This window comes from Sceloporus undulatus, unplaced genomic scaffold (genome assembly GCF_019175285.1).
Source record: "Sceloporus undulatus isolate JIND9_A2432 ecotype Alabama unplaced genomic scaffold, SceUnd_v1.1 scaffold_15, whole genome shotgun sequence".
NCBI classification, from domain to species: Eukaryota; Metazoa; Chordata; class Lepidosauria; order Squamata; family Phrynosomatidae; genus Sceloporus; species Sceloporus undulatus.
This window is the reverse complement of record NW_024802937.1, coordinates 1247072-1273392: the sequence shown is the minus strand read 5'-3', so window position 1 is coordinate 1273392 and position 26321 is coordinate 1247072. Positions and strand designations below refer to the sequence as shown.

The 26321-nt window shown below is 40.5% G+C and overlaps 1 protein-coding gene across 2 annotated transcripts in view; it reads right to left on the bottom strand.

Moving 5' to 3' along the window:
- Positions 1 to 26321, bottom strand: part of LOC121917317 (band 4.1-like protein 3) — a 201353-nt gene that overhangs the window by 146654 nt on the left and 28378 nt on the right. The window contains exon 2 of one of the 2 annotated variants that reach the window (XM_042443178.1): positions 9304 to 9431. The gene's annotated coding sequence lies outside the window, so the exon portion shown is untranslated. Of the gene's footprint in view, positions 1 to 9303; positions 9432 to 26321 lie in introns of those variants that run through there. The other variant, XM_042443177.1, reaches the window with a different exon arrangement.

Below are 26321 nucleotides of genomic sequence, written 5' to 3'. Positions count from 1 at the left end.
TCATCTCTCTCTTCTCTTGATCTTGGGGACTCTGCTGATTCAGCAATGTCTTTATTTAATTCCACTGTTTCTTCAACTCTTGACAGCTTTGCTCCTGTATCTGTACGTGTGTCTTCCCCCATGACTAGGCCTCAGCCCTGGCTCACTCCCACTATCAGGTACCTCCGGTCCTGCTCTCGAGCGGCTGAACGTCTTTGGAAAAAGTCTAGGGAACCGGACGATTTCATTCATTATAAATTCATCCTTTTATCTTTTTCACGCGCTCTGTCTATTTTAAATCACTGATCTGCGCTAATGAGAGGCATCCGCAGCGTTTGTTCTCCTGCTTCAATACACTACTCAAACCTTCCTCTCCCCCTGTCTTCTCATCTTTTTCCTCCACTGACTTCGCCAACTACTTCATCACAAAAGTCACTACTATTCGATCTAAAATAGTTCCTCCCGACTTGCCCCTACCACTAACCTCCTGGTACCTTCTACTAATAAACTCTCTGTGTTTCCCCCTGTTTCTCTGGATGAACTCTCTAAGCTGCTAAATTCTTCCAAACCTACTACCTGTTCTCTTGATCCTATTCCCTCCCGTCTCCTAATCTCTATAGCCCCTTCTCTTCTGCCCTCGCTCCTCTATATCTTTAATCTCTCTCTCTCTTTGGGTTCCTTCCCTTCTGACTTCAAACATGCTCTCGTTTCCCCAATTCTGAAGAAACCCTCTCTCGGCCCCTCTTCTTTGTCTAGCTATCGTCCAATTTCTCTTCTTCCTTTTCTTTCTAAGGTCCTAGAACGGGTCGTTTATTCTCGCTGTATTAAGTTTCTTGAAGCCAACTCCATCCTAGACCCCTTCCAATCTGGCTTCCGCCAGAGACAGCCCTCACCAAGATCTCAAATGATCTCTTGCGGGCCAAGGCAAACGGCCTCTACTCTATTCTCATTCTTCTCGATTTGTCTGCAGCCTTTGACACTGTTGATCACTGTCTCCTGGTTGATTTACTTTCTGACCTTGGGTTCGCCAACTCTGCTCTCGACTGGTTTAAATCTTACTTGTCAGATAGATCTTTTGCAGTGGTCACGGGTGGTCAGACTTCATCCTCTGTTCCGCTATCTGTTGGAGTTCCCCAGGGCTCTGTCTTGGGTCCCCTTCTGTTCTCTCTATACACACTGTCTCTAGGTAAACTCATCAGTTCTTTTGGTTTCTCCTATCATTTGTATGCCGACGACACTCAGCTGTATCTCTCCACCCCTGACCTTTCGACGGGGCTTGAACAGCAAGTTTCTTCTTGTCTGACTGCCATCTCTCAGTGGATGCGGCTTCGGCGCTTGAAGCTCAACATGTCTAAGACTGAGCTTCTCGTCTTTCCACCTAAACCCACCCTTCATTATTCCTTTTCTGTTTCTGTCGACGACACTTCTATTCAACCGGTTCATCAAGCCCGCAGTCTTGACTTCATTTTTGACTCTTCTCTGTCATTTATTCCCCAGATCCAGGCCACCGCCAAGACCTGTAGATTCTTTCTCCACAACATTGCCAAGATCTGTCCATTCCTCTCAATCTCTACTGCCAAGACTCTAGTCCATGCCCTAGTGGTTTCGCGACTAGATTATTGTAACCTCCTTCTAACAGGGCTTCCTCTTTCACACCTCCATCCTTTAATATCTGTCCAGTATTCAGCTGCCCGTATTGTCACATCCGCTCGCCGCTTTGACCATGTTTCTCCTCTTTTATCCTCCCTTCATTGGCTCCCCTTCCCCTTTCGCATCCGGTACAAGCTTTTCTTACTGACTTTCAAAGCCCTCCATGGGTTGGCCCCTCCTTACTTATCTGACCTTCTTTCTCCTTACATTCCTACTCGCACCCTCCGCTCTGGTAGTCAGGGTCTCCTGTCACAATGTAGTACTACCACTGCCCCCTCCCGAATTCGTCCCTTCTCGCTTGCTGCCCCTTACTCCTGGAACCTTCTTCCCCCACATGCACACCTCATCACTTCTCTGCCCAGTTTCAAAACTGAATTAAAGACTATATTGTTTAGAGAAGCATTCCCAGAGGTGAGCCCCTCTCTGACCCAGGAAGCCTCCTTCTAACCATCCATCAAGAAGCCAAGCCCTTCCTCCAGTCCATCTGCCTTGGTCCAGGCCTCGGAGGTGGAAAAGATCTGCTGGACCTGATCCTATTCCCCACCACCACTCCCTTCTCCTTTTGTGTCGTGTCTTTTAGATTGTAAGCCTGAGGGCAGGGAACCGTCTGACTTTAAAAAAAAATATTTATGTACAGCGCTGTGTAAACTTACAGCGCTTTATAAATAAAGGTTAATAATAATAATAATAATAATTACTGGTCATATTCATGCAACAATTTAAGCCAGGAATCCTGGCTTCATAAACCACAAAATGTTTAGCATGCTACTACATGCAGCACAGTTACTCATCTCTTAATGAGAGGAGGTAAACAAACCAAGAAGGGATATATTTGTGTGTCATCCAAGCCCAAGATTATATTAAAGGTGACCAAACAAGCCAGGATTATGTTAAGTGTGAACAATAACAAATTCTGAGATAAACTGCTTTGTTTTAACAAAGCAACCCACAATCCCAACAAGTTCTCCCCTTGTTATTGTTGCTGTTTCTGTTTTACCTCCTTAGAAGAAAAAAAGAGCACACAGGCTGTGTATACCACGATGAAGATAATCTGCCTTGGCATTTATTTGTCATTATTCTGGTCTTGAAGAGATGTGCAGATGTTGTCAGGAGATTGCAAGAGGTTAATCACCTCAGGATCTATTAATTTGCTGCTGCAGTATATTGTCACAACACACATATACACACACTAGTTAAAGACATGAAATGAGGGGGAAAATCTAATTGTTTGTTGTTGTCTGTTTATTCAAATTTGTTACTCATTTCCTGAGATTTATACAACTAGATAAACAAAAATGTGCATCATTAATCTGGGTCCCCTCTCCCTGCAAACCATTGTTGCTGATAAACCTTCTAACTTTTGTGATGGCAAATTTCCAATTTTACTTTCCACCTACAGATAAAGAGGGTATGTGTTTGTGTGTATGCATGCACAAGTGCCTTCAAGTCACCTGCTGACTTATGGTGAGCCCCATGAACTTTGATAAAATGGGAGGAAGGCCAGCCAACAGGAACGAGGATATTGCAAGGCGCCCTAGCTGGAGTGGAGGCTTCACCACAGTCTGCCGCTGGCACACAGAAACACACATTTTCGTGCTTCAAAAGTCATTTGGCTTAGGTTTATCTTCAAGGCAACACTGGGAGAAGAGGAAAAGTAATGCTATAGCAGTGGTGGTGGTGAGAAGTAGTACAGAGATGAGCACAATATCAGGGGTTCAAGAAACAAATGGCAGCTACCTTTCTTGCTGGGCATCACACTTTTGGAAAAGCATGCCTTTTAAGGGCTATATAAGTCTGAAGGTACACACAGGAGTTGGCAATCTTTTTATACTCCAGTGCACATGCAGTGCATATATATGGGCAGCTGTACATGGGGGATGCCAGTCTTTTAAAGGCTCAGGGAATCAGAGAACCCTCCCTCCTACAGGCAATTTGCCAGGGCAGGGGCAAAGGAAGATGTCCCAGGCCAATGGTTTTCAAAATTTGGCCCTCTAAGCATTTGGGATCTCAGCTCCCAGAAGTTCCAAATATCTGCAGGATCCCAGACTGAGAATCTCATGGCCATAAAAAACCCCAAACAACCAATCAACCAACCAACAGCAACAACAATAATAACTTATTCTTACAGAAATTCCAAACAGATTGACAGAACAACTGAATGAAATTGCCATAGATAGGAGCGCAATAGCACAATTACAAAAAAGTGTTACTGCTTGGCACATGCCACATTATTTGATGATACTTCATTGATTCCTAGGTTCTTGCATTGAGTCCAGATCACGGATGGTTCAATACTTCAGTCAGTAACACCTGGTAGACAGTGAAATTGAGATACTAATAGTAAATAAGCATGCAAGCCTTGCCTTTCTTCTATTTTGTTTCTTAGGTCTAATCTGCACTGCAGAAATAATTCAGTTTGACACTGCTTTAACTGCCTTTAGCATTCTCTGTCTGAGATCTCTGGTGCCACAACAAACAACAAATCCTCAAATTCCATAGCACTAAGCCAAGGCAGTTAAAGCAGCATCAAACTGAATTACCTCTGCAGTGCAGATTAGACTCAACACGTTTAACCTTGTTTTAAATGAGGGATCATTGGGGGTTTGGAGCTTACATTTTGTAATCTGTACATCCCAGGTCTTGTCTGGTTTTTACTTTTGGCACAAGTACCAGTGTTGCTGTAACCATTCTTATGAATTGTTATGAACAATTATGAACAATTCTTACTACTAGTAATGACACTCAAGGCTAAGAAGAGAACAGATATAGAGGCAGTAGGCGTCATCACTGCATAAGACGCCAGTCTGGGTGGCCCTGGAACTCAATGGGATCATGAGGCTCCAACAAAGAGCCTGACTTTGAAACAAAGGATTAAGCAAGTTAGACCATGTCTAACATTGACTTTGTGGCTCCAAGGTTGTTCTCAGCCACTGGAGCAACAGGTGGCAAAGGTGGAATAACTGGGGGCCCACAGTGGGAGTGAAATCTTCACACAAGACATCAGCATCTGCACTATATTTCCAGGAGGTGATGTCAAGCCAAGGAGGGCCTGAGGCAAACAAGTGGAGGAAAAAAAGCAGAAATCAAGATCCCCATCAAACTACTGTATTCTAGCAGTAACCTATTCAAGAATTTGCTGGAGAGGGATGGGACAGCAAAAAAGAGGAAGAAGTCGAGTAGGCACAGGGATGAAAATGGGATGGTTATTGTGGGGACCTCTGGTGAGCATTCAGACGATAAAGTTTTACCTTGGGAGTGTACATAAATCTATTCCTATTTCTCAAACCTTTCCTGATTTCATTATTGTAATTTAGAAGGGGGATAAAAGAGTTGGAAACCCTTGCTAATGTACAGCTAATCACTTTGAGATCTAATAGTACATCCTGACCTACTTCTGTTGCTCCTGATCTAAATAATGTATCATTTCATGTCTGTGTTGAAATGAAGAGTGTATTTTAACAGACCCTTGTATACGACATCCTCTTTCCTAATCCAGGGACCATGGTAAGATAAAGCTACATGTTCCATTTCAGACAAACACAAAATCCTCTCATAATAGTATAATTCCATTAAAATCATTCAGATCCTAGGATGGCTTTTCCAAAAGGTTTACCGATACTACTGTATCAGAAATGGTAAACCTGTGGACCTCCAGATGTTGGTGGAACCAAATTCCCCCACAAGTCTCCACAATGGTAAGGAATGATGTGAGTATATAGCTCACCAGTATCTGGAAAGCCACAGGCTCTTCACATCTATTCTATATAGTCTATCTAGAACACAGTACACAGGACATTTTAGCTACGGCTGAAATAATAAATTCTTATATAGCAGGTGGTTCACAATAAGCATTTTGTAGATGTATCCATATCTAGAAAGACGTGTAGCAGAAGGCATACTTAAGACAGGATGTTAATAATGACCAGTAACTGTAATCATAGCAACAGTAGGTAGTAATATGCCTTTTCTATATCAACAAAGCAGTAGTTTTAAAATGCAGTCTTCAAAAGCAAGGAAAGCATACAAGCTAATGATGAAAACTAAATACAGTAATCACTTCTACTTCTTTTAACTGAGCAGGATATATTTTTAGTAATAACATTAAAATAATATTCAAACGTACAAAGACATTAATCATAGTAAACAAATAAAGATTTCCTTCATAAAATCAATATTTCAGAGTTAGACTGTCAATCCTTTAATACTTTGTGCCAATAAATAAATATATATCCAACTGCACTTTTATGAAGACATGAATATATCTTCCCTCTAAAAAATATGTCACTTGAGACTCTGAAGAAAGATTACTAGTATCAAAATGTGAATTGCTTGCTATAGTATGAAATACTTCAACATGACTGAGAGCTCCAGAACAAGACTAATAATCAATGCTAAATACTGAAGGTTTACCTCTGGTTTTTGTTTTTTTTTAAACCTAACATTCCTTGTCTATTCCAATCTGCAAAACATTTTAATCAATAAAAAAATGTCCCACCAATTATTATTACCTGTTTTAATTAAGAATCTGAGAAACCTAGTACAGTAGCACATCATTCTGAATAAATCATGGGTCTTTCTTACTCTTACAGAGTTTGTAACTATGCATCACACAAATGTTACAAGACAAGAAGAAGAAAATCTGATTCCTAGTGAAATGTTCAGCTATGAGAGTTCTATGAAAGCGCACAGTGCACTCTCTCAGTACAAAAGGAGGCTCCAGGGCAGAGGAGTTTTGGTTTTCATACAGAAGTATTCATACAGCAGTTACAGGACTCACTTTCACAGAAGCAATCCCATGATTTAAATAGGATGAATAAGCAGACAGTATACTGCAGAACAGAAATCTTAATTAAAATTAGCAGCTGCTTCCCTCTATTTTCATGACAGTGGAAAACATAAATAAAAAGAAGAATGTCCTGTTGTGTACTTTCAAGACATTTCTGATTTATGACAACCCTACAGTAAAATCACAGTGTATTCTTGGACAGCTTTCTTTAAAAAAAATTATTACCATATAAAAATCCCACATATACACAAGTTTCCCTAGAAGACTTCTCCAACAACATCAAAATGACACAGATCTACTCTCTGCAAACCTATAGCATAAACATAATCATAAAGTCTTCGACTTCACAAATACATAAAGTTTAAAATATGACTTCTTGCTTTGTTCTCATCAGTTAATATGGCATAATAGCTCATTCTTCCAACTAAGAAGCCACAGGGGAGGATTTACTCTGAATTAATTATAATTATGAATTCAAACACAAAATATTAATTCTCACAACATGTTAATATTATCTTTTGATGTCTACCCTGTAAAAAAATTGCAAAAAGGAATCCCTTTTCTTCAGAGGGAGTTTGTCACAGCTAAAAGAGTAGGACTTGCCCAAGGTCTCCATGGTTGAGTGGGGATTCGAACCCTAGTCTCCCAGTCTTCTAATCCAATACTCAAACCACTAAACCATCCTAGAACTACTAGTGACCAAAAAAGGTAAAAATGTCATCTACGCTAGCCAAAATATTCTGGGCTGCTTCCAGAGTTTTCTGGCTCTGAATCCCCCCCCCATTACCTGGGCACTCCAAAGCACTGCCAAGAGGTTGTCTACACACAGGTCCCATTGTGCTGCCCACTACCAAAAGCATGGGTCAATCCCTCTGCTGTTGAAAATCAAGAGCTCAACATCACAATGCTGGGCATCTCTTTGTGACCTCAGAGAGAGAGACTCATGCCACTGGTGGCACTTCTGCACAGCATAGTGGGATGCATCTGTAGACAGCCATCTGACATCACTTCAGAGTGCTCCAGGTTTTTCTGAAAAACCCAGAGCAAAAGGAACATTATTTTAAACCGGTTTAAGGTAGGTATGGCCCAAATTCACTGCATAACTGGCCTCATGTCATGAAGACAGCCTGAACTCAAATTGGGGCTTTGGCCCTGAGTCATATGGACAGTGCAAATGGGAGGAAACCAGTTTAAATGGCCCATGTCGACATGCCCCCAGATGATGACGACTTTGGCTAGTGTAAATTGACAGCACTCTAGAAGTTGTAAACATTTTGCTACTTCATAGCCACCCTGCCCCACTTTTGATTGCTCTACATGATATTTTTATTCTGCTTTGCGACAAGGGTATGCAATGTCCTATTCTTTCATTATTCTTGTCTTCTACTACAGGATGAATCTCCTTTATCTGGAATTTTGAAATGCAAAATACTGTACTCTAAAATCAAAACTTTTTTCATGGCTGGCTGAAGTGGTGACACCTTTACTTTCTGATGTACACAAACTTTGTTTCATGGACAAAATTATTAAAAATATTGTATAAAACTACCCTCAGGTTAGATTTATATGGTGCATATAAATAAATTTTGTGTCTAAAGTTATGTTTCATCTCCACAATATCTCATTATGTACATATTTGAAAATACAGGAATTCCAAAATCCAAAAAAAACAAAACAAAAACAAACAAAAAACAAAACACAAAGCACTTTTGGTCCCAAACATTTTGGATAAGGGTAATTCGACCTATGCAAATAAAGAGTGCCATTAGATTCTGATATCCAATTATGTGTCAAGTCTTTAACATCATCCACATAAAGCATAACATACAAGCATTCTGGACTACCTAAGACCAGAACAATTTGTTTATTACTGGAGTCAAGTAGAAAGAACAATAACACAGCAAGGTCTGATTAGGCTTTGCACATAAAGCTAATCAGACTGCATTACATGATAGAATCAACTGATATTTAATCATGTGCTCATTTCACAAATAATCTAACACTTTATCTTATTTTAACCTCAGCCTTAGCAACCTGGTATCAAGATAATTTTCTAAGGGTAATCTTTAGCTTGAAATGCAAGTTCTTTAGATTTTTTTAGCTGGGTAAAATTCTATTACTGAAACACTAGATGGAGCCAGTCTCCCAAAACTGAAGACAATAACATCTGCAATGTGACTTTAGTTCTTACAACCTATATTGTTCACAAACTTATCTTGTATTTTTTTTAAAAAAACATACAAATTAGTTATTGAAAACTTCAGCAACAAGAGGTCCTCAGAAATCCAGAAAGGGCTTAGTCACCTAGCTCTGAGTCCCCTAGCTACGATTTTTTAAAAATAATTATCTTAGAGACATGTTCATTGCTGTCTGATTTTGTGTCATAAAGACCACAAATTTAACATTTATGAATGCTTTAAAATCTTTTAAACTCTTCTGTCTGTAACAATTTTTTCTGTCTCCTATTTCCTTTTGAGGCCAGTTGGTTTCAGTCCCATCACTATCACAGGCAGGTATGCCAGCAGAAATTTCAGAATACCGATCAGCATTTCAAAGTACAGTGGACCACTGTTATACGCTGGGGTTTGGTTCCAAGATCCCCTGCGTATAACAAAATCTGTGGATGCTCAAATGCCATTAAATATAATGACATAGCAAATGGTGTCCCTTATAAAAAATGGAAAATCAAGGTTTGATATTTGAAATTTATACTTTTTTGGCACATTTTCAAACCGTGGATGCTTGAATCCATGTATAAAAGCTCAGTCTATAAGAAGGGCTGACTGTATTTCCTCCCAAACATTTCCTAATTGGACTTCAAAAGAAAATATGATCTAGCATGTTCTGCATTTATTAAATGTAAAATACTAATTTATACAGGCACGAACCACCACCTTTCAGCGCCTCAGTATCCGACTCCTCTCTCCTTCAACAGTTTCGAATGACGGACAAGTTGTGTTAATTTGACGAGGGGTCCACTCTTTTGTCAGTTGCCTACAGAAAGAGCAGACCCTTCCTTGAATTATGGAAGTTGTCTGTGTAATACACAAGTTGAAAAAGCAGGATTAGTCAATGAACTTCTAGTTGAACTTCCTCTGACAGATAATTATGTGTATTGGTATTTAAGCAATATTTATACATATATTTACTTATTTTACGAGTTTTGTTATTATATATAGTATTTGTATGCTGTATTTTGTTGTTCTTATGCTGGTCTCTCCCTGTAATAAATATTTGTCCAGACTTTTGTCAGTTTTCTTCCTATAGACTGCTCATCCAGCATCCTATTCCCCGCTTTCTCCTCCAGCCCTCTGGTGTCTCCCTGGTCAGCTGTATGGCTCTGCAAAAGGGTACTGCACCAGGAGAAAGAAGGGAAAGGCATGAGAAGGAGAGAATGAAGCAAACAGGCAGGAGGGAGGGAGGGTTGAGAAGGCAGGAAAAAGGCTTGGAGCAAGCTGGGAGGCTTCTTTTGCCTTGCTTTGCCTTTGTGTAGAAGCATGTCATGATTTAGGCCCCAGACCCACATAGGAAGGGGTGAGGCCTGTTTCCTGCACAACAAGAGCAAGGCTTTTCTCTTCCCTCCCACCACTGCAGGAAAAGAATCTGAACATCTTCAAATCTGACCTCTGTGGTAAATGAATTCAAGGGTCATCTAGTCTGACCCATGTGGTGAAAAGCCCAAGGGTTATCTAATCTGGGCCCTGAGGGAAAGGAATCTGAAGGTCACTTACTCCAACCCTTGCAGGAAATAAAACTCAGGGCCAACTAGTCCGATCCATGTAATATAGAAATACAGTGTGTTAGTATAGTTAATTTGTACAGTGTGTTCATTTAGCTTTTGCCTGCATTCAAGTTATATATAGTATGTTATTTATATTTTTAGTAGCCAAAATGTCTTTGCAGGCTAAAACAACCTGAGTTCCATTTTTCAACCAATTCTTGGCTGAAAATAAAAATAATAATTGTAAACCATTCTGATAGACTTTAGGGCTGAAGGGCGGGGTAGAAATACCATAAATAAGTTCTGCAGTACCTGCCTTGTCAGACAACCGGGGGCTTCCTACACTTTGGGGGAATAAAGGTCATTTGCATGAAGAAAGTCTGCAGTCCTAACTGTTTGGATCTATTTGCAGGTAGATTACCTGGGCTTGCTAGACAAGTGGTTAATGGCTGCTGTAGGAGTTTTCTTAATATGCCAATATAGCAAAATAATTATTCATGCAATACAGAGAAAATTAAAAGTCTATTATTTAGTCCCAAACAGGGCTATCACTTCCTGCTACTGGATATAAACTCAGTTATCAAGTAAATGTATTTCCAAAGCAGATGGCCTCTATCCCGATCTGCAGCATGCAAAGTACAAATAGAAAGCAGTAGCAGATAACCCTTACTCATTTCTCAGTCATTTTTGATGGGATGATATAATTTATTAGCCCATTTGTCAATTGAGGAGGATGATAAAGTCATTGAAAGCCAGTCAAGGATTCAATAAACAATTCAAGTTCTACTTCTGCTGACAGATGTACTACCACTGCAAATTACACCAACCTTTGAACTGAAAAGCCACTGACCTCTGTGACAGTTTCTGTAAAAGGTCTGTGCATCTAGTGCAATCAAGATTAAGATAAACCTGGATGTAGTTAACTAGTATCGCCTACTTCCAGAAAAAAAACATCAAGTCAGGGAAAAAGCATCTACAGTCCAGTCCTATTTTGCATTTATGCAGATCTCTCTGGCCTAAATACAACTGTTAGTCCCAACTAGAGTAGATCCTTTGAATCACTGAGAGTGTGCTAAGGTAACATGTACTTAAGTTCTAATTTGTTCAATGGGTTTACTTGCTGGACCTAGCTAGTAAGATTGTAAGTCATTGCACAGGAACCAAAGAAATCCAATGCAGCTGAATCAGATACAGAAAAACCGCTGGCTCCAAACCACTGGCACCGGGTGACATTTACCACAGGAATGCCACTGCCCATTATTTCTGGAATATCATCAAGGTGAGGAATAAGTGGCAAAGTAGCCAACACTTCCTAACTCCCCCAAAGCTGAGCATAGAATAATAGAATCAAGGAGTTGGAAGAGACCGCAAGGTCCATCCAGTCCAACCCCCTGCCATGCAGGAAATCGCAATCAAAGAGAGATGGCCATCCAGCTTCTGTTTAAAGACCTCTAAGGAAGGAGACTCCACTACACTCCAAGGGAGTGTGTTCTACTATTGAACAGCCCTTACCATCAGGAAGTTACTCCTAATATTGAGGTGGAATCTCTTTTTCTGTAGCTTGTATCCACTGTTACAATGGTCCTGTTCTCTGGAGCAGCAGAAAACCAGCATGCTCCCTCCTCAATGTCACACCCCCCAAATAAAGAGGGCTATGATATCACCCCTTAACCATTTCTTCTCTAAGCTAAACATAACCACCTTCCTAAATCGTTCCTCATAGGGCATGGTTTCCAGACCCTTCACGTTTTAGTTGCCCTCCTTTGGACATGCTCCAGTTTCTCAACTTCCTTTTTGAATTGTGGTGCCTTGAACTGGACACAGTTTTCTAGGTGGGTCCTGACCAAAGCAGAATAGAGTGGCATTATTACTTCCCTTGATCTAGGGACTATACTTCTATTGGTGCAGCTGCAAATCACACTAGTCTTTTTAGCTGCCTCATCATACTGTTGACTCATGTTCAACTTGTGGTCTACTTGGACTCCTAGATCCCTTTTACACATAGTCTCGTTGAGCCAGGTGTCCCCCATCCTATATCTGTGCTTTTCATTTTTCCACCCTAAGTGCAGTACTTTGCCTTTCTTCATGTTGAATTTCATTTTGTTACCTTTGGCCCAACTTTTAAGTCTATTCAGGTCATTTTGAATTTTGATCCTGTCCTCTGGAGTATTAGCTCCTCCTCCTAATTTGGTGTCATCTGCAAATTTGATAAGTATGCCCCCAATTCTTTCATCCAAGTCATTCATAAGATGTTGAATAGCACTGGGCCCAGGACAGAACCCTGTGGTACCCCACTGGTCACTTCTCTCCAGAATGAAAAGGAGCCATTGTTGAACACCCTTTGGGTTCGGCTGCTCAGCCAATTACAAATCTATTTATCAGTTACTTTATCTAACTCACATTTTACCAGCCTGTTTGTAGGAATGTGATGGGGGACCTTGTCGAAGGCCTTACTGAAATCAAGATATGCTATATCCATAACATTCCCTTCATCTACCAAGCTGGTAATTTCATTTAAAAAAGAGAGAGAAATCAGATTTTTCTGGCATGACTTTTTTCTCTGAAACCCATGTTGACTTTTTGTGATTATGCCATTGCCTTCTAGATATTCACAGACTCTCTATTTAATGATCTGCTCTAGAATCTTTCCTGATACTAATGTCAGACTATCTGGCTATAATTGTTGAGATCCTCTCCCCCCCCCCTTTTTGAAGATGGGGACAACTGTGGCCTCTGTAGGGCTTTTGTAGCAGCTAGTGGCAACAAGCAACTGATGAGGAACTTCAGCAGAGGCAATCCTCACCAGAGTTAAGCAACACTTTAGAGACAACCCCATCATCATTGTCTTCACTAGGAGGGTGCACACTGCACCGGATTACACTCCAGAGGGAATGTACACTCAGGAGGGGCTGGCATGGCTACTGAGTGAGTGGGAAAGAGTGTCATGTCCCTTTCTCACTTGCCCAGCAGCCACACAAGACCCCCCAAATGCCTTCCAGAGGCCACAGTACCACCCTTGCAAGCACTGGGTGGTGCTGGTGGGAAGTGTCTTTCGTCTAGGGTCAGGCATAGCTGCTCTCCTGAGCAACTGAACCAGACCCCAAATGCCCATCTGGAGGCTGAAGCATACCTGTTCTCCCAGCAGCAGTCTTGCAAGATGGTGGCAGGCTGGCCAGGCAGCAGGCAAGCAAGGCATTGGAAGGACGGGAGGGGCAGCAGAGCCTTCCACCACCACCTTCCCTGCTGCCTCCCTGCTTCCCCACACGCACCGGGTGACACCAACCACAGGGATGCCATTACCCATCATTTCTAAAACACCATCAAGATAAGGAATAAGGGGAGAAGTAGCCAATACTTCTTAAATAAGAAGTGCTGATCAGTCAAGTGTCTGGCCACTCAAGAACAGGAATGCTATAAATTCCACAATAGCTGCTATGAGTTTATGTTGTTTACAAATGTTCTCCTTGGCTTGGTGCTCACTGCTTGTTTAGATTCTAGATCTATGGACTCTCTGTCCTTCCCTTTTGGCTTTGGCTATCGTGACTGCTGGCTTCTCGTACCGGCTTCCAGAATGAATGAGAACTTGTTCCTGTACCCTCCTTCAACCTCAGTAAACTCCCTTGCTTACCTCTGTGTGAACCAGACTGGCTTGACTCATCCATAACTGCTTCTCCATACTGTAGCTGGGATCTCCTGTCCATAGGCATGGGGCAAGTTGGGACTAGCAATTAGAACCAGGCCCAGGTTCAGTGGACTTACTCTTAGTAACTGGATAAAGCACTGTAGCCAGAGTTTTCCATGGAGAGGACTGAAAGGGTAGAAATGGAGGAATGTGACCCCATAACTTCAGTCCACAGTAATACAACCAACTGACAGCCCATTTTCCTTTTTTTACTGACCAATTTAAAACAGATGAAACAAATGATCAGATCCTGTGTGCACCACATGGTTAGTACTTTTCTTGAAGCACCAGTTGTAATAGAAGAACTAATATGCAGTCATCTCAGAACATAAATATATGTCTCCAGAAACAAAATTCTCTAAGAAGAGAAAGAGGTATCAAATTTAATTATTGTTTTAAAAGATGAACAAAAACAGTTTTCATTTGCTGCATTTTCTGGGACACAGGGAAACAGCAAAACAGTAGTTAGTGGATTATACCTAATACAACAGGCATGAATTTGAAACAAACCACCTGTGTTTCAAGGAAGGTGTTTTAGCAAACTATACCTTTAAGTTACCTCCAAATGATTTCAGACAAACACAAAGTACCTTGGACTGCACAACAATATATACAAGGTGGGCTAATATGTAGGCTGCAAATACAAGAGGATTTACATAGTTCTAATATTTTGCTTCAGCTGTGATTCCCTCACATCATGTTAGAGTCCTAAATAATGCAAGTGAGAGCTTATGCCAGCATACAGATAAAATCAATTTCAAACAGTTTAAAGTGGTGAGAACTAATTTAACAATTTAAATAGTCTTAAAACACATAGAGCTGTTTAAACAATTTAAAACGATGTATCCATACAGGTATGGACAAGACCTTTATATTCCAAAGACTTCAATTGAACGATTGTATTTTAACTTGGCACAAGAGCGAAGCCAACATCAGCCTCAATCTCCAAAGGGAGGACATTCCATGTGTGAGATGCCCAAATGAGAAGACTCCCTCTCATTTCCCAACAAAGTTCACTGTGTCCCACTGGTGAGACAGGAATAGAGAGCCCTTCCAGCACAGGCAACTGCTCTTAGCAATAGTGCTGCTGCCACCACTATAATTATTATTACTACGACTACTACTATTATGATTACTTCTATCCCACCTTTTCCTAGTTGAGGACTGAAATCGACTCAAGCCAAATTAAAACAACAACAACAATATAGTTAAGAATCCACAAGATACAATAGTTAAGATAAGATTAAAGAATCAGAAAATTAAAGCCAAATCAAAACATATACCATTAAAATGCACACACAGACCAGCACAACAATCAGCAAGATTCAACACATTATTTGGTGAGACAGGCCTAATATAACCAATTACCAGTGCTGTCAAAAAAAAGAAAAGTCTTAATTTGTCTGCAAAAAGAAAGTAGGCATGCTAAGCAAGTGCTTCATGTTTCTACTTAGTTTATCTACCCTACCACCACCACCACCAACAACAACAACACTGAATAGCCACAGCAGGAGAGCTGGTGGCACAGTGGTTAAATGCCAGTAAGGCACAGCCACAAAATTGTGAGTTCGATCACAGGCAGGGCTCCAGGATCCACTCAGCCCTCCATCCTTTTGTAGGTCAGTAAAATGAGTACCCAGCTTGTTGGGGGGCAATTGGCTTGCACACTGTAAACCACCTGGGGAATGCTAGTTCACTGACAAGCAGAAAAGAAATGTACTCGCTATGGCTATTGTTATGTTTTCCTGATATCTAGTAAGTGTCCCTAACTAGCAAGCACCCAAAGAGAACACAGGAAAGAGAGAATATAAGGAATTGGATATAACAGGTGAAAAAAGAAGATGTCTAGTGCAGAAGGGCAGTTAATTACCTCAGACAAGCCAAACATCTCCAGTGCTTGGTCACAATTATCCCTCTGTTTGTCACTGCTTTGCACTTTTACTATCATAGGTTTATGTTATCATCACCGACACAAACAAATTTTGAAAAAATGGGAGCAGAGGCAGTTTTGATGCAAACCCTTTCTTCATCGTTGTCAGGGTAAAAGCAAAGTACTACATAAACAAATGGGGGCAGAGATGCTGTCAGGACAAAAGGGAAAATATTCACTAACCTCCCATCTGATAAAACATAGTGTTAGTTCTGCAATTAGGTGAATGAATAAGGAAAGAAAACAAGCCACATGGTAATGTGTGCCACAGTGTTCTGATTCCTTTAGGCAAACAAATTTGGGGGCATGGGGGTTGAAATCTTTCTTCACCTGCAACCTCTCAGCTCCATGCAGCATCCCCTTTGGAGCTGAAAATACTGCTTCTGTTACACTCTGAAATCCACTTCCCCATCATGGTTCTGTTTTCCACAATAAGGTTCAGTTGCCTGAAAGATGGGGTTTACCCCTTATCATAGAACACAAGGACCTAAGAACAGTCCAGTTCCCATTGCTAAAAGAAGTGAAGGCCTTTAGTTTCAGGAGAAAGGGCAGGTTTGTACAAAACATTCTTTACATTATCGTTTAAGGTTGTCGGGCTTTTTTCTTAGCACCTACAATGCTCCACTGACCTTATGAATCAATTGTTTCCTCATTCTGCTGACACATGAAGTGTGAGCTATAGCTTGCAGTTTCTTTCCAAACAGCCCCATTTAACTACTTCCTTATCATGAACATCTTCCTGTGCAAGTATAATTTAGAAACCTTTGCCACTGTAATTTTCTGTGCTTCATTCCCTTTAAAGCGAAGTCTTTACGTGACAAACTACTCATTCATCAGCACTATTATCCCTCTAGCAACTCAAAATGAGCAACCATGGTTTAAACACAAAAAGGAGATACAAGAGGAAACAATGGAATGATAAAGAGGAATATGAAATTATAAATGATGATATAACAGGATTTGAAAAACTCCTTGAATGTGATTTGTCTACTGCATCAAATTAACAAACATGGAAAATACACCTGAAAAGCAATTCTCGGGCAAACAAATCGGAATATGTATTAAAAGGAGGCAAGACACCTGGTGTATTCATTTTCGCTATGTGCCTTCATCGATTCCTACTTATGGTGACCTCCTTTCTTGATAAGATTTATTCAGAGGAGGCTTGCCATTGCCCTCCTCTAAGACTGTGACAGCATGACTTGCCTAGTGCGGTTTCCATGCAGAGTGGGTATTTGAACATTTATATCTTGATGTCTTAGTCCAATTTCTAAACCTCTGCACCATTTGGGGTGTTAATTGTTCACAATGCGGTAATCTGTACTGGCCAAAGAAAATGGCCTCTAACTGCTTTGAAGGCAGACTGTTTAGATGGCACACAAGACAAGAACAGGTGGAAAGTGAAAAAAGCCATGCTTTGGGGCTAAAAATCAGAGCAAAAAGAAGTTGGGATACTTCAACTCAAGGTAGAAAATATGTATCATCGCACCAGCATATAAACACCCAGCACCAGTATAGGACTGCAGCAAAGCAAGAAGATATAATTGCAACATACACAATCCACACAATGCAACAGGGGGCATGGGGTGAAGGGAGATGAAGGGGGCATGTATGGGGGGGGCTCTCAATGATTGCATTTTGTAATGTATCACTGGGCACACCAATGCACATGTATGACTGTATGGCTGGTCGTACAGGCAGGTGTCCAATGAAATGGCATTTGGGCAGGAAGAGGGTGGTAAATGGGTCACAGGTGGTGGTGTTTGTGTGATGGTCTGCATGCATGGTGGGGAGGTAATGAAAGAAAAGTAACTGTGTAACATGGCTTGATGCCATGTGGTGCAGACAGTCTGTGGGTGTTCGGCCTGCCTAGGGAGCGGGTGGTGTAGGGTTTCAATCCACTTTCAGAAAATCTAGGATCAAGCCGCTTGTTTCTGCCCATCTGCTCTGCCCCAATATATAAGTTCTATTTCCTGAAAAATTCTGAAACAAAAATCTTTATAGTTTTTTGTGGGTTTTTCGGGCTATGTGGCCATGTTCTAGAAGAGTTTCTTCCTAATGTTTCGCCAGCATCTGTGGCTGGTATACTTTTTTCTGAAGCTCTGCCACTGATTGTGTGGCCAGATACTGGTCAAAAAAGTAAGCATTACAAATTTAGTTCATATGAGAGTGAGAAAGAGAGAGGGAGGGAGAGAGTTGTTTTTCCAAAGTAATTATTAAAACACTGCAAATCAGAAAAAGAGATAGGAATTAACACAGAATGTGTTCTATTCTAACATCTAAATTTACTAGATTTCAAGAAGCAAATGAAGTGAGACACCCTAATCTTAGTGTGTACAATGAGAACAGGTTCTGCCTATTTGCATTTCCAACCAATTTAAATTTAGAAATTTACGGGTAAACATCAGTACTCTGAATTGAAACCAGAATCAACAGGCAATTAGTGAAGCTGCCTTATGGTTTTTTTTTTAAAGATTAGTGAGATATGATCTGTGCAAGCAAAGCATTTCAAAACTCTGCACACTGCATTCAGCACTATCTGAAACTTCCAAAACATTTTAAAGGGGAGTATAATGTACTGCAGCCATCTAGAAGGGATATTATCAGTTGATGGATAACCATTGCCACCACGGATAACACCATGCTACAGAAACGGCTGAGTTTCCTGAGAAACAACTGGACCAGAGAGCATTGCTAGGCTCCATGTGTATTATTTCAGTGGAAATGCAGCTCCAGTTGGTTAAATACAACACTTTCAACTACACAAGCAGCTACACAGGATCAGAGTCTTGCCCTGGATTAAACATTAGTTTATTGGGCCTCATTAATCTCCTCACCAAATTCATGCACTGATTCAGTACTTCTAGGGCTTGATTCAGGTGACAAGAAGATTAAAAGCTGGGTGCAATCAGCATGCTACTGTCATTTCACTCCAGAATACTCTTCTAGACATTTCACATATATTAAAAAGCAAAAAAAATAAATAAAAATAAAAAATAAAAAATAAAAAAAATTAAAGCTTGCAGCATGTTATAGCATAAACACCAAGTAGCTGCACAGAGGTTTCCCCAAATGCAACCCTTGATCCTGCAAGTAAGAGCAGAATTACTCCCGATACTGTGCCATCAACATTATCCCAACTCACAGAGCTGTTCCAGTGGGCTACAGTTGTCATAAGCTGTCATGAAGAAAAGGAGACTCAGTAAAGTCTCACTCCATCCTCCTCTCCTGTAGCAGTGTCATGTCTTTTAGATTGTAAGCCTGAGGGCAGGGAACCGTCTAATTAAAAATAATAATTGTAAGCCGCTCTGATAGCCTTTAGGGCTGAAGGGTGGGGTATTAATAAATAAATAAATAAAACAGCAAAATGGCAAACACAGGTCAAAAACATACTGCAGAAATAATCCAGTTTGAGCCCGCTTTAACTGCCGTGGATCAATGCTAAGGAATTCTGAGAACTGTAGTTTTGTGCGACATCGAGCCTTCTCTGTCAGAGAGTTCTGGTGCCACAATAATCTACATTTCTCAGGATTCCCTAGCACTGAGCCAGAGCAGTTAAAGCCACCGTTGTTTTTTGTCTTAAAACCAGGCCTATGGTTGAGCTGATGTAGTTCCTGCATAGATATACCATTTCTTTCAAGAGAAATAGAAGTTGAACTGCACTCACCCATTCAAACACCTTCTACAAAAAGGAGATATTTGTGGCTGGACAATTATTGTTGCCACTACTCAGGTTAAAGGAAGCTTTCCACGAGGAAGCACTTGCACTACTGCCTCCATCAAGCTGACAAGGACCACTTCCATCTATCCACCCATCATTTTATTTATCTTCCACTTTCTCCCAGACAGAGACTCATGGCAGCTTGTTGCAAAAAAAGGCATAAAAATAATAAAAACACATATAGTTAAAACATGCACAAAATTAAAACAATATTAAATAACAACAGAAATAAAACAATTAAAATTCCACAAAGATAAACCCATACAGCACTATAAAATCCCTTTGTTTAAAAAAATCACTTTTTCAAAGGCTCACTAGAAAAGGACTTAACCTGCTGTGGAAAGGACAAGGAAGAGGGAACCACCCTAGCTTCCCTAGGGAAGGAGTTCCAAAGTGTGGGAGCTTCTCCCACATTCCCATCAATCATGCCTGTGAATGGGCCCAAATAGACAGGCCAACATAAAGCTGCTTCGGGTCACTTTGGAAGTGTGCTGTTTAAATGATGCATGCATCCTAAGTGGCCGGAAGCCACGCCAAAGCCATACTCCAGTCCTAAGGACTGGAGCGCAGCTTTGGCACAGCTTCTGGCCACTTAAGATGTGTCATTTAAACAGCATGCCTCCAAAGTGACCCAAAGCAGCTTTATTTTGGCCTGTCTGTTTGGGCCCGAAAGCAATAGCAAGTACTGTACATTTCTATACCACTTATCAGTGCACTTAAGCACTCCCTAAACGGTTTACAAAGTGTAAGCTAATTGCCCCCAACAATCTGGGTACCGATTTTAGCCACCTCAGAAGAATGCAAGCCTGAGTTGGGCTTGAGCCCTTTCGCCGGTAGTGAACTTGCAAACTTATGGTTTGTGAGTGAGTGGCTGCAGTACAGACATTTAACCACTGCACCACCAGGTAAAGGTGGTGGGACAATGGACCTTATCACACGTGGGGGGAGGGGGGTTTGCAGCTCAGATCCACAGTCACTCCTGTTCTAGCAATGCAAAGCGTGATGTTTTTTCATACCAGATCCAGAGTCACTCCTGTCTAGCAATGCGAATTAAGGTTAAAACGTGATGTTTTACCACACCTGGTTGCCTTTCTATTGCTCTTCCGAATTGAGGGGGAAGTGAAGTCACTTCAATTCCAAGCAAGTCACATGATGCGGATTCAAGAAAAGCAGAGTGAGTGCACATTGTATTACCACACCAGAGCATACTTTGAGGGTTCAACGATTCGAATCGGCACCCTTGCACATGCTCAGTGGGGCTATGGACGCTACCCTCCTTCTCTGCCTCCTCCTTAGCTGTCATCCTTCATCGGGGTCTAGGAGAAAGCAGGGGATGATGGGATTGGTGGCAGGCTGAAGGAGGGGAGCAGATTGGGGTCTACGAGAAGGCAGGGGATGATGGGATTGGTAGCAGGCTGAATGGAGCAGATCGGGGTCTAGGAGAAGGCAGGGGATGATGGGATAGGTGGCAGGGTGAAAGAGGGGAGCAGATCGGGGTCTAGGAGAAGGCAGGGGATGATGGGATTGTTGGCAGGCTGAAGGAGGGGAGGAGATCGGGGTTTAGGAGAAGGCAGGGGATGATGGGATAGGTGGCAGGGTGAAAGAAGGGAGCAGATCGGGGTCTAGGAGAAGGCAGGGGATGATGGGATAGGCGGCAGGGTGAAGGAGGGGAGCAGATTGGGGTCTAGGAGGACGTAGCGGATGATGGGATTGGCTGGTTGGCAGAGAGGAGGAGATGGCATGAAGCAGGAGGAGGGGGATGACGGAGCAGGACACAGTGGACCAAGGGGGATGACATCGGAGTGGTTTTCCACACCAGACCAATTCGCAGTGCAATCGAAGTGAGCCTGGAAGCGAATTCTGTGAAGTCACTTTTTTTCTGGTTTTACCAAAATGAGGAGTCATTTTGGAATCACTGCGGAAGCACCTCGCAAGGAGCTCCTATAGAAAGGAATGGCATCTGATAACACATTCACTTTACAATATGAATGCGCATCATTGGAAGTGCAGTCAAATCGGAACTGAGCTGGAAAATCTCCAAAAAGCTCTGTGTGATATACTCCAATGAGAAGTGCCTCCCTTGCAGATCTTAAAGCTCAGGAAGGTTCATATGGGGAAATCTCTCTCTCTCTCTCTCTCTCTCTCTAAGTTATTCATTTGTTCCTGGAACCATTCAGGCAATCCACCACTGCTAGATGCAACCATCCATGATACAGGCAACCATACCACTCCTGGTGTCTTACAGCATATAGCTACAACATGCACAACTCATCCCAAAAACTTGGATTGGACAATTCTCTATTAACACTGCAGACTATCTCAACTGCAGCTACTGTATTTATTTTGTGTGAACATGTACTTAAAAAGTAAAACCTTCCATATACACTCGTGTTCAAGTCGATCTCATGTATAAGTTGAGGGAAGGTTTTAGGGTCAAAAACATGGATACTGTACTGATATGACCAGTGACTAAGTCAAGGGTAAAATTTAGGGGCATGTAACAAAGGATGTAAAGGAGGAAACACCACTTCCCTCCCTCTTTTTCTTCTCTGGGCCTCTCCCAACCAGCTAATACCACCTCTCCTTAGTGCTGGAGGAGGAGGTTTTAACATCAGGTTGGGAAGGGAAGAAAATGCAATTAAATGGTTGTTTGGTGAACAGAACGTTTTTTAACATTGGATTGGGATGTTAAATCCTTTGGGATGTTAAACCCTTTTAACATCCGAATCTGATGTGCACTCCTGCATGGACAGCTCTTTCAGAAATCATTGTTGAGGCACATTTGATGGTGCTTCTTTCAGGACCATCTAAGTATTACCACTGTATTGACTTGTATATAAGTCAACCAAGAATTTTAGGGACAATTTTGGGGCATAATTTTTTTGTCTTATAGTCGAGTATATACAATATATTGAACAAATATTATATTTCATATAAAGGCCATGCCTCTACCGTCTATATCATACCTGGCAATTTGAGTGGGGGGGGGAGTTAAATTTTTATGTCAGCATCTTACAACTCCATGTTTTAGGTAGGAATTGCTATATCACAATTTAAGGAGGTTAATTCTCCTTAATTTTAGTGGAAAATTTAAATTTTTATTTTTAGATCTTTCAGGGGTGACTGCACTTTTCAGTTATCCCAGTGATCACAACAGAGGTAGAAATACATAGCAGCAAAAGCCATAAAACTAAAACCATATTTTCCCACTAAATTTAGGAGTAGGACCTGTATGTGGTGTCAGGGTCAAAGTGATCCCAACAAATGTTTCTTAAAATTGTTAGTTACTCCTGATCTGTTCATCTCATGTAAAGTTGGTGGGGGGGGGGGGGAGAAGAGTAGGTGGTAAAAACCTAAAATCTATCTATTTTCATAGTAGAAAAATTATTCATTATCAGTGGTCAATAGTCCTCCACAGGTTACAAAATCTTTACAAACCTGAATTTAAAAAAAAAATAGAATCAGAACAATCAGTAAAATTATGTTTCAGTCATCACAGATATCACTTTCTTTTTTTAAAAATTAATCTGACTTTTGTTCACAAATTCAAGATTCTCACCCAGCACTCTTACATACAAAAATGTATGTTACACTTGATGAATAGTTAATGTTATTCAGTTGAAAATACCCAATAATACAGTACTATATATGCCATCCTCATGTATATAGTAGCTGCCCAGGAATATCTCTGGAAGGGTGGGATATAAACCAAATAAAGAAATAGATAAATAAAAATATGGAACAGAATTGTGGCTGAGTTGTAATACCAGCACATCACATCTCTATACTACATTTCTTCATGAGGTCAAAAGTTGGCTACACAGTGGTGAATAAACTAGCACAACATTTTACAGAGTTCTAGATGAATCCTAAAACAAGTCACAACATGTTCACAAATGTGCCTCTGATCAGACAGAAGGAAAAAAAGGTCCAAGGTCATACACTATCAATAGTAAGGCTAAAGATAGCTTAGACACCTGTGGCCAGATGATCTAGATATAGTGCTATATATCTATCTACCTGTCCATCCATCCATTTCAGAAAGTTCTTTGCAAATGTTTCCTTTTAGATATAACAGATAATGCTAGTTTAAATGTCTGTGTTTTCAATTTTAAACTGAAAAGACGGAAAGATGCCTCTTCTTAGAAGACCTAGATAGATGATCAAATTAATGTTGGGCTGACTTTAGCGCAGCGATGGGCAAAATGAAGCCTGTGGGGCACATGAACAACCCCCAGCCCCCAGAACTAACTAGAGAAGCTGTCCTATTGGCTTTCAAAAGGCATACTGGGTCTTTTCTAATATTTTGCTATTCTTGGATAGCTGGAAGTAGTGGGAGAAGGTCTGGGGATATAAACAGAATAGGACATTATGCATTGGACACTGAGAGAAGTAGCTGCAGTATTGTTCCTGTCATCAATTCAGAATGATTTCACCATGTATTCATGATGGTTACATATTTGCACATTTTTTACAATATACACATTGATATGTATAGTTACAGCACAGTCTTAAAAACTGAAGTGTGAATTACACCCATGTATCCTTTATATATTTCTACATTGTGCAGGTCATTACTGGTTCCAAAGACTAGTGTGCAATTGTATTGTTTTACTAAAACTGAGAAAGTATTAAAAAGAGTATGAATTCTGTTTCATCTGCAAAAGGTCTTGCACTCAATAACATGTACTAGAAATCTTATTTGTATAAACTTCTTGGGCTATATTTCACCAGGACACCAAAATGATACAGTCATTATTTCTACTGACAAAACACTTTATCACATGGCAAAAAAAGAGGGGGGCATAGCACTATGCTCCCGTCAATATCAGGCAATAACGTGAAGATTTTCACACGACGTCATGTGACGTTGCCATTATAGCATTATTATCCTATGAATAAAGAATAATAATCACACCATTTTTTATTTAATCACAGCACGATTATGCTTCTTTATTCACAGGATAATCTCACAATAATGGCAACATTGTGTGAAAAACTTCATGTTATTGCCTGATATTGACAGGCGTATAGTGCTACGCTCCCATCTTTTTTTCACTGTGTGATAAAGTCCAAACGGTTGAAGTAACTTGAAAATGCTACTGATTCCTCAGGGTTTTTTTCCATTTTAGGTTTTAATACACAGCCTGTTGCACTGATTTAATTGCTACTAGAAGGAAACCAGCTTACCATGAGAATGTACTTGAATATGATGACTCAGATTCTCATGACTCAGTGTAATAAGAAAGAGAAAACTAGACCAGAAACCAGTTTCTTAATCTATCTAATGTTTCACTCACTTTTTTTGTTTTTCAAATATATGAAGAAAAAACACAGCTAGAGATGATAATCCCTATCATAGTAAAAAAGACAGAGCTCAGGTTAAAGACAAGGATGCTCCAGGCTGGCTTTTATCATGCAGGACCTGGAATAGAGCAGTCAAATAAATTAAGATTTCCAGGTGGCTTGAGATGATATTGCAGCAAGTCACATTTCTGTTGCATAACTGCTCTTATCACATTTCCATTGAATGCATGTGTTTATTATGGTTAACCTCTTTCAGCTCAACTAATGAACTCGACTGTTATCAGACACAGAACATACTCCAGCTGCTGAGCTTGTCATCCAGGTCTGGAATTCCTCTACCATAATTCTTCTTGTTGTTGGTTCTGTTGTTTTACTCTATACATGACATGCATTTCTATTATTTCAGGGAGAAAAAAATCACTATTATTTTCCAAGATGACCTCATTCTGCTTTAACAGGTGTACACGAGTGTGTTAGTGCGCATGCACACACAGAGACACATAGAGCAGTTGGGTTTTTCGCACTGAAATTTCTCTCTGATTTAATAAGTAGTGTTGGAGCACATCCAGTGAAGTAATATGGAACATGTACATTTCTAAGCTCAAGAGCCATTATTCTATCAAGCTGATCAGGCTTCTTTGCTTCAACGGAGAATCTGAAGCAGTTCACTAGCAGAGCTCTTTGCTACTCAGTTATGAAATTACCTGGCATCAGTCATGCAGGAAAGCCACTTAAAACTGTATTTCTAGCCACACATCAGAAAAATAACAAGAATCTCATTGAGAGCTCAGGGAGAACTCTAAAGGTACAAATGACATCTCCTTGTAGTCAACTGTGAATCTACCATTGATTTCAATAGGTTGGGTTCATACTGTAAAGTGACCTAACATATGTTGAACGAGCATGAAAGGTCATACAAAAATGTTAAGTATCATTAAACTCCAGATCAAGGATTTCATAGTATAGCCCTAAGAAAAGCAGCTCTTCAAATACAAGAACTAGGGTATGAAAGGATTAATTAGACATGTGAGAACATATACATACATGCCCTTGTGTTTTCTAAATAGCACACAGAGCATTTTTTGTTTGCTTGTGGTACCATGTCAGCCAGGCAGTTATCTAAATCTAAACAATACAGTCATCTATCTGTTCTATTCTATTGCAATATATATGTTGATTTAGAAAACTGCACAGAAAATCAAAGCACCAGCACACAAATATCTATTCACATTTCCCAGCTATTTTGATGTTACTGGAAAAACTTAAACAACAACATCTGAACCTCTGGGCCCAAATAAATCAGAATCAAGTGCATTTGACCATCTCTGTACTGCATACATGGAGACATGGGACAAAATATTTCTATTCATAAACATTATTCAATACTAAATATAAAACACTGAACTGGAAGTGAATATATATATATAACGCTTGGCATTTAACATGTCATTGGGCTTTATTGGGATTTAAGTTTAGGTGCCAGAGATAATGTGTTTAGCCAGAATTGGAAGCTTTTCATGAGTATGAGAAGCACTTGCTGGATCA